At 42.3% G+C, this 9,665-nt stretch overlaps 1 long non-coding RNA gene across 1 annotated transcript; it reads right to left on the bottom strand.

The window, feature by feature from the left end:
- Nucleotides 1–648: 648 nt before the first annotated feature.
- LOC145133885 (uncharacterized) lies at nucleotides 649–1,511 on the bottom strand. Its single transcript, XR_013718803.1, has 2 exons — nucleotides 1,188–1,511; nucleotides 649–1,112 (listed from the first exon to the last, which is right to left on the bottom strand). It is a non-coding gene; the product is annotated as an uncharacterized LOC145133885 (long non-coding RNA).
- Nucleotides 1,512–9,665: the final 8,154 nt, after the last annotated feature.

Genomic DNA, 9,665 nt, shown 5'->3' with positions numbered 1-9,665 from the left:
AAGATTACCCTTGATTTAAGATAATGCAATATATTACAAGGAAAATGACTTAATGGCAACCAATAACACAAAATAATAACGAACACCATCATTGCTCTTACCACATCTAAATAAAAACTTGACAAAATTGCAAAAATGGTATTTGTGGTATGCATCTTTTCTAGCTTTTGTTCAAAATCCCGACTTTTTTGGATCAATGGTCCTTTTTAGGTAGTTCGTTTGTGGTTTTGGTCTCTCGGAAAACTGAAAAAACTAAAATACCCTTGATGTATTTTTTTCCATTTAATTTAAATTTATCATATTTTTATAGTTAAAAAAAAAATAAGAGAAGGACCCACCTCTCTCTCTATCTCTCTCTGAACTTATGTGAACCTCAAACAGTCAAACTACACCTACTTCAAATTAAAAACACACAGAGACATGAACACACACCGTACACACTTAGTGTTTGTATTTCATAATTTGCAAATCTAAACGCGACCCATTTCTCTAATTATGATAGATCAATTAATGTGTCAATTTCAATTTTTCTTGTTTGACTCAGAAAAGTCAACTACACTTATTGATTGAATGGAAATGCTCTTTTGTTCATGTTTCCTAGTAGCTGACGTCGAAAAAACGTACAGACCAACCGTGATTGAAGCTGTATGAGTTCTAATTATCATAGATCAATTAATGTGTCAATTTCAAATTTTCTTGTTTGACTCAGAAAAGTCAACTACAGTTATTGATTGAATGGAAATGCTCTTTTGTTCGTGTTTCCCAGTAGTTGACGTCGAAAAAACGTACAGACCAACGACGATTGAAGCTTTATGAGTTCCATGACCACCAGAATCTCGAGGCGACCGATGCTCCACCTTTTCGTTCATTTTCCCATTCGTTGATTCGTATCCGGCAGATAAGTACTTAGCTTCGATTAGCTTCCGGTTACAAGACGTCTCCAGGAAGCCTCCAGAGGCAACACAATTTCCCTTCCACTTAACCGGCACCAGATCTGACCCCCTATCGTTAAAACTCCCCCTCTCAGGCTAATTCCCAGTATCCAAAACTCCAATAACCAGATCCGATCTGAAATCCGACTCCTTAAAGAAGCCTGCATTATCATACGTGCCCTAGAAACTCCGGTGTGAATAATAAGAGACGAAATAAGACTCTGGTCAGAAAGAGCAACGAGGGTAGAGTCGTACCAGCATTTATGAGTCGGGAATATTGATGGTTTAGCGTTGTTCAGAACTCGAACGATGAATGTGGTTTGGCGTTGTTGGCATGTAGCAGAAACAGTGAGGATAAGAAGAAAAAGGTAAAGTAAGAAGTGGAAGTTTGCAATGGAAGAGATTTAGATTTGCCGGCCACCATTATTAGTGGTGAATTTGGGTTGAATTGAAAGCAGAAGAGATGAAGATTGAAGAATGGGTATTGAAAATTGTTTCAGTGGGGGTACATTGTGAGTTAGAGTGAGTGGGTTTGTGTCAGCGTGTACTTACGTTTCATTCCGTCTCCACCAAAATTAAGAAACAATAAGGATAAAAAGAAAAAAGTAAAGTAAGAAGTGGGGTTGATTATCGGTTCTAAGGTATTTGGGAGGATGGATAAAGAAGATGCAGTTGGTGGTTGTACTCTTTGCATCCAAGAGAGAGATAGAGAGAGAGGCCATTCTCTTATTTTTTAATTATAAAAATATGTTAAATTAAAAAAAAACAAAAAATAAAAACATCAAGGGTATTTTAGTCTTTTAAGTTTTTCGAGGGACCAAAACCACAAGAAAACTACTAAAAAGGACCACCAATAAAAAAAAGTCGGGGTATAGACCAAAACCCGAAAAAATGCATACTACAGGGACCATTTTTGTAGTTTTGTCTAAAAACTTCTTGTAATCATTTTTCTCAAACCACACTTTATAACCATTAACAACACCGAATTGTTTTGTGAATGAACCATTTTAATTGGTAAAAATTTATGTAATTGAAGTTGTGGTTTGTTGACTACAATAGGTTATTAATTAGACGTTGCAAGGGTAATGTCAGTGTTCGTTGTCATTTTAACCAATAAAAATCGTAATCGATGGTATTTTAAAACCAAAATAAAACATTTTTTTATTTATTGGATAGAATGAAAAGTTTAGTGACCTAAAGATAAAATTTTGGGTTATTGATTGCTATTTTAAGTCATTTTCCCTAAATTCTAACACGACCATCGTTGCTTTATAATTAATTAAGAAACACAATGTAACACCCATTTCAAGGATGCATCTATTCATTTAGTTTTCATGAATTTATTCTTGGGTGGCCACGACGTGGTGGGGCTTCACCATGGCGTGGCGTTATTTCTCTTGACCGTGAATCTAAATGACTCGACACGGCATGTCAATGGGTGCCACGACGTGGCAACCAATTTTGAAGAAACCCTAATCCTTGGATTTTAGGCCCTATATAAATAACATTATGGCTAGGGTTTTGTGATCTTTCAGCCTCCATCACCATCTCAAGGCCAAAAAGCCTAACCCTAGCCTCCTTTGTGTGGTATTGAGATTTTTATGGTGTTTGGGTACATTTTAAAGGAAGAAGAAGAAGGTACTAGCCCAAAGATCAAACAAAAACTCCTCCTCATCCTAACCTCCTTTGTGTGGCAATGATATTTTTGTGGTGTTTGGTTGCATTTTAAGCCCAAGTCATGATTTTGCCTTTATTAGATATTTGATTGGAGATCTTGTCTTATTGAAGTGTCTTAATGAATAAAGTTGAAAACTTTATCCATTAAGGCATTGAGAAGGAGTAGATCTAGGTTTTTGAGCCTTTGGTTTTGATTTAAAATGTAACATCCCAAACGTCAGAAGTATGATTTAGGGGCTTATGTGTAATTTAAGGAGTCTACTCGGCGAGTAGGTATGTCTACTCGTCGAGTCGGAGCGGGTTTTGGCCACGTGTTAAGTGACCAACTCGCCGAGTTGGCGGCTGGACTCGACGAGTTGGTACTGGGAAGAGAAAACCCTAATTTTAGGGTTTGCACCCTATTTAAAGGATCTTATGTCCTCACCTCAGCCCCCTTATCACCCCTTGAGAGTCAGTAAACCCTAAAATCATGTGTTAGCCATTGGTGAGAGTTTTCGGGCTTTGGAAGGTGATTCTAGTGAAGGAAGCTTGTAGATCAAGAGGCTAGCATCAAGGAATTCGTGTAGATCCATAATCTACTTCAGCTTGGGCACATCTTGGAGGTAACAAGTCGTTGCCTTGAGCTCTTCCCTTCTAGATCTAATCATGGATGATGATTTGGGGCTATTTAGCATGTTTAGGATCCATTTCGGGTTTTGGGACTAGATCTGAGGTTGCAACTTCAGATCTAGACTTGTTTTGGGTCCATGTAGTTGTAAAGTTTCAGCCTTTAGCATGTTAGTGCACTCCTCTTGCCTAGAACCTCTCCTTTAGCTTGTCTTGAGCTATTATCACCTTGCATGCACGTAAAGATTGCAACTTTACGTGATAAACATGCCTTGGGAGCCTAGATCTACTGTTTGGAGCTTTGAAGCAGCTTAAAATCGTCTGTATGAATGAAGGACTGAAGGGACTCGGCGAGTGCCATAAACGGCTCGGCGAGTCCGATGAAGATTGTCGTAGACTCGACAAGTTGTATGAACGACTCGGCGAGTCCGATGAAGAATGCCTTGGGCTCGGCGAGTCAGGCGAGTGACTCGACGGGTTGGCAAGTTATGCAAGGAACTCAACGAGTAGCTAGGGGTACTCGACGAGTTAAGGTCAACATGGACTGTTGACCTTGACAGTTGACTTTGACTTTGACCAAGGGTTGACCAGTTGACTTCTGAGCGTATTTTGATAAACTGGAGATTTATAGCAAAGGACATGGGTAAATATAGGTGTTGGAGTTGGAGCTACATTTGGAGGAGTTTGACACTACCTTCCGAGCTACGTGCGAGGTGAGTTATCCTCACTGTACCCAAGGGTCTAAGGCACCAAGGACGACCCTTTGATTTGTTATTTGAGATAGTTACTATTGCGATATGTTAACTCGACATCCTGGTAGATAGGATGGGTATATGTTTGTATGATCGGTTAGATCTGTATCCTGTGAGATCGGATGTGTTTATGCTTAGTGGCCTATAGTGGTCTGACTGTCTGTATGCTGGTAGGAGATTACCTGTTATATGTGCACATGATTGAGCAGTAGTAGAGGGTATCCCATCTCGAGGATGATAGGGCCCTAGTATGTTGTCTGGTAGACTGTTATATGATTATATGATATAGGTGCACATGTTTGATTGGTGATGTGGGCAATCCAACCCGATGGTTGTGGGCCGCGAGTATTCCATCCCGAGGATGATTGGACTCATAGTATGTGGGCAATCCAACCCGATGGTTATGGGCCGAGAGTATTCCATCCCGATGATGATTGGACTCATAGTAGGTTGGCATTCCAACCCGATGGTTGAGGGCCTGGGGTATCCCATCCTGATGGATGATCGGACCCATAAGTAGTTGTTGTATGTGTAGGTGTGTGGGCATTCCAACCTGATGGTTGTGGGCCGAGAGTATTCCATCCCTAGGATGATCGGACTCGTAGTATGTTGGCATTCCAACCCGATGGTTGAGGGTCAGGGGTATTCCAACCCGATGGTTGACTGGACCCATAGTGTGCTGTTTGTTACTGTGTGTGTATGGTTATGTGTGTATGAGTATTTTGGGGGTAACTCACTAAGACTTTGAGCTTACATTTATAGATTATTGTTCAGGTACATCAGGAGATCGTGGCAAGGCAAAGGCGTGATCGTACTGCTCCTCACTTTTTATGATTCTGTTTCTGGGATACTCTGATAATAAACTATTTGGAAACCTTTTTGTAATAACTAATGGAACTTGGGTTGTTTTTGAAAGTTTAAATTGGTTGAAATTTTTGGGTGTTACAAGTTGGTATCAGAGCCTTGGTTTGAGTGAATTGGAGGAACAATCATGTGAATCCAGTCTCAAATCAAGGAAAGGTTTTCAAAAATGTTTTAAGAAATTGGTTTTCAAAATAAATAAAGGAGGATGCAGGGTGTACGATCAGCCGGAGCCAAAAAGTAGACCCCAAAATACCATACAAGTTATTTGATTATGTGATATGTTAGAACATCATGCTAGTACTAGGCTAGGGATCTTCAGGAATTGCATGATATAATTGCCTGATTATATGATGCCTGCTAGCCTAGGGTTTCCTTATATGAGATTGACATCATTACTGTAGTTGCTTAGTGTATGCATCACGGCTATACATAATTAAGATCTTATAGCCTGAGAATGTTTGATATGGCCTTATGTTATGTTCTTGTCTGATTGGGAGCTTAGGGTAGGGTTGGATATTCGAAAGTCTATAGGGTCCAGCGTTATGTATGGTCAGCATACACTAGTGCTGCAGGGTTGGTGGAAGTTTCATGGATGGGTGGTTTGTGTGAGGCCGGGAGGCCAGTTATATGATATTTAGCATTCCTCTAGGAGTGAGGATTGAACGCTCGCTATGTTTTGTATATTGTTAGGGTGTGGTGATGATACTTGAGACAAATATGGGTAGGTGTGGAAGGTAGTATGGGCCCGTACTACTGAAAGCACAGGACCCATATGCGTAGCAAGGAAGTCACAACCCCTAGGGTTTAAAAGGCAGTTGGTCCCCGGTTATCTAGGCAGATTGTCTGATATCTTCCTCTTCTATTTTCAGTATGGTGGTTACGAGGCGTGTCGTGACTGGATCCGGATCGGGATCGGGACAGGGTGAGCAGGAGGCCCCAGTGGCACCTGAGATTATCGGCCAGGGGGAGCCAGTGTTGACAGAGGATCGGGTCAGGGAGATCATCCGCGAGGAGGTGGTCGAGATTTTCTGGGGTCAGATCCCGGAGTTGTTTGGGACTATCAAGTCCTTTATGAGGGAGTACTTCGATGATCGTTATGCAGCTCTTACTGAGACGGCTGCTGCGGCAGCTACATCGGTTGTAGCAGCGGCAGGGGGAGGAGCCGGACGGGGCTTCCAGTACCGGGACTTCGATAATACGAAGCCCCTACCTTCGACGGGGTTCAGGATCCGATTGTTGCTATGAGATGGTTGTTGGATGATGATATATGGTCCATTGGCATGGCCTAGACTGCTCTAGCGCGCCAGCCTGGCCTGGCGCGCTCCTGCGAGCCCTGCCTGGTGCTCCCTTGCCAGCCCTGCTGGGGACTCTCCTGCCGGCTCGGCCAGACGCTCCCTCGCCTGGCGCTCCCCTGGCATCCTTTCCTGGTGTGCGCCCGCCAGCCTTGCCTGGGGCGCGCCCGCCAGCCCCGTCCGACGCCTCCGGGCGGCCTTGCCCAGCTCCTTGCTAGTTCGGCCTGAATTGGGCTGGCGCAAGGCCTGACCTAATTCCCCTTGACCTAATTGTCCCCTATATAATGAATAGTATCTCCTCCATGGAGGGGGACCTTTCCCTAATATCTTCCCTTTGGATCAGCCGCCGCCCTATACTCCGGCCGGGTGGCTCAGCCGCCACCCGCCGCCGTCAGCCACCATACACCACCACTAGCACCAAGATGGTTCTCTCCAGCTATGGAGGACCATCTCAGATCTTCTAGCTGATCTAACTTGACCGTCGGAGCCCGCTCCCGGGGCACAGTCCCTGGGTCGGCTCTAACAACTTTGCACTGTGATGTCCAGATCTCCGCCGCAGCAGAAGACCAGAAGATTCGCTGGAGGTCGATGTCGCATCATTTGGCGCCATCCCGGACTTGAACAAGCAGCCATCACCTTGTTCTTCCTAGATCTGTTTAAATCTGTTGAGTTCCACATCAGGTTTTCTCAGATCTGTCCATTCTTATCCCTCATTTGATCAGATCCGTTTAGATCTGATTAGCTATCTTTTAGAAATCTTGATCTGATGTGTTTTCATTCAGATCGATAGATCTACTTCGTTTTTAGCTCAGATCTTCTGATCTACTTAGTGTTTTTGTTCAGATCTATGGATTTGCTTTGTTTCTTAGACCAGATCTTTGGATCTGTTCTAGTTTTGGTTCATTCAAAGATTTTTCGAGTTTGCAAAGGCATTTCAGATCAGTTTCGTTTTTCTTTTCAATGACCCATTCAGTAAGTTGGGGAGAAAGGAAATTTTTACAAGTTTATCCTTTTATCAAGTTCATATTATTAGAAAATCATTTTTCAGTTAAGATTTTTTGTGTATAACCTTACTCCCAGCAACATTTGTTTGTAAACAAAGCTGGGATGCTTGTACATTTCAAAAAATCGAGTTCTTACCCACCTTTGTTTATTTATGATGTTTTCTCTCCAGAAGTTTAGAAAAGGAAAATGAAAATCTGTTTAGATCTGTTTCTTTGTTCATACTTTGATAGCTTGTTAAGCAAGCTGAAGAGTGAAGAGAAGCAAAAAGTTTTCTAAGAAAAATAATTTATTAAATCCGTTTTTGCTTTTTATTTTGAGGTTTTTTCAGAAAGAGGAGAGAGGAGAGAAGAAGTTTTTATGGGTTTTACCCCACCTTCTGATCACACATTTTCAGAAACTGCTTTACTTATTGTTGTTTAAGAAGATTGGAGGAAAAAATAAGTTTTATGAGTTTTTACCTTTTTCTTTGCTCATATTTCATTAGGAAATCCTTTTAGTCGAGGTTCTCTATGTTAATACCCTTTCCATTTACACAGCTGTTTGTACACATAACTGAGTTGTTTGTACATTTCACAAAATCTCAAAAAAAAAAAAAAAGAGAGACGTTCGTGATATGTGTTTGATCAAAAAAGATGTATATAGTTGCCCCCTTTCAATCAAAAAGGGGTACGGGTGCACAGTGCATCAGACAAATGGCAGAGCTGTCTATAAATGTCTACAAAAGTCAGAAACAAAGATGGACCCCACCTCGTCCAATCCCCTATGCACAGAAAAGACAAAAGAGCAGGACCCAGTGATCGACACATTTTCCCGGGTAGCCAAAGAACTCCTGAAACTCCAGCTTCTCTCTCTGGAGCCCAAACACTACCCGTCACTACCAATTCCGATGACGCGCATCCGATAGCTGCGCCCGGTGAGGCACCTTCAGCAACATCTGCCAGCGACCTGGTCCAAAGTGCCTCCGGCTAGGTCGTCATCTTCAGTCGATCCCAGCTGCATAACGTCGCTCTTCCGGTGAAGCAACTTTAACCACCGATCTCTTCCGACTCCGACTAGATTCAGGGTACCTTCATTCACTGCTCGCTGTTCCGACCTGCAATCCGACCACTGCAGAACTGCCACAGTCACCGGACCACCTTCAATATTGGTGACCCGGCAGAGCGGTTCCAGCGCCAGTCACCGTTTCACAGTCGCCATCTCCGGTCCGACCTATTCACATCCCATCACCGTGCGCCACCGATCAACCTCCGAGCAAATGCCACCGACAACTGATACCAAAAACGCTAGTCGACCACTTCGCTTGCTGTCGTCGACTACTTCTCTGTCACCGCTGATCCCCATCATCGCGTCACCATAGGCAATTGCCGAACAATCTTAGCGACGAACCAGCAGCTCCACGGTGCCAGTAAAATCGCGCCCCCGCCTTACCCCATGGCCGGTATCCTCCTGCAAGGAACCTCCCATCGCAAGTCTCCGTTTCAACTTTTGGTTACCCACTGCGACAGATCGTAAGGGAAATGGGGGCAGGCGGCTACAAGATGAAAGCAAAAGCAAGTTGGCCCCATATGACGCTTTCATCGTAAGGGAAATGGGGGCAGGCGGCTACAAGATGAAAGCAAAAGCAAGTTGGCCCCATATGACGCTTTCGTCGAAAAAATCAAGTTAAATATATATATATATATATATATATATATATATATATATATATATATATATATATATATATATATATATATATATATATATATATATATATATAAGAAAAACGGAATAAAAACAATGGTGGGCCCAAAGGTGGATTTCATTTAAAAAAAAAGAGAGAGAGATCTCCCTGGAGTATTAGATCAATGTCATCCCTTTTATTTCTCACCGGCGAATATTGTGAAGCACGTGAAACAAGCTGCAGGCATCTTCAAAACTAATATAAAAATGGTTGCCCCACATTTGGAAGACTCTTTTGTCTTCAATTCGTTTAAAAGAAAAAAAAAGAAAAGGGTGAAGGAAAATAATTAATCTTGGGCTAGTTATCTCTTTGGGCTAACAATTCTACAAATGGGCTGGAACATGTTGGATCTCCCTCAAAATAGCCATTACATATTATTTGGTATACTTTAAAACAAAAATGGGTCAATTTTACAAGAACATAGTTAATCATTTAATACTCGCGCACCGCAAGCTTTGCTCAACAGAATGCGTTGAAACTCGAACTCTCACGACATCTTCAAGAAAAAAAACAGGGGAGGGAGAAGAGTAGTACACTACTACTACTACTACTACTACTCGTAAAGCATTTCGAAAGAGCCCTGGCAGAAAATCAATTAGCTTATGATTTAAAGAAAATATACTAACTCACAAAATTGGTGTTGTTGTCTTTTCAGAAAATCACTTCAGCACCGCGACACTCAGGGTGCGCCAACAACAAACTCACGTAGCAAAACCCAGTCTGTAAAGCATTTACAGGGGACTTGTGAAGTGTGCACCGCTGACCAGTCACTCAAAGTTCCCATCCAGTGGGCATAGAAATATAAATCCCCACC

This window comes from Lactuca virosa, chromosome 8 (genome assembly GCF_052849685.1).
Source record: "Lactuca virosa cultivar CGN04683 chromosome 8, Lactuca_virosa_CGN04683_v6, whole genome shotgun sequence".
Taxonomy (NCBI): Eukaryota; Viridiplantae; Streptophyta; class Magnoliopsida; order Asterales; family Asteraceae; genus Lactuca; species Lactuca virosa.
This window is presented reverse-complemented; position numbering and strand designations above follow the sequence as displayed.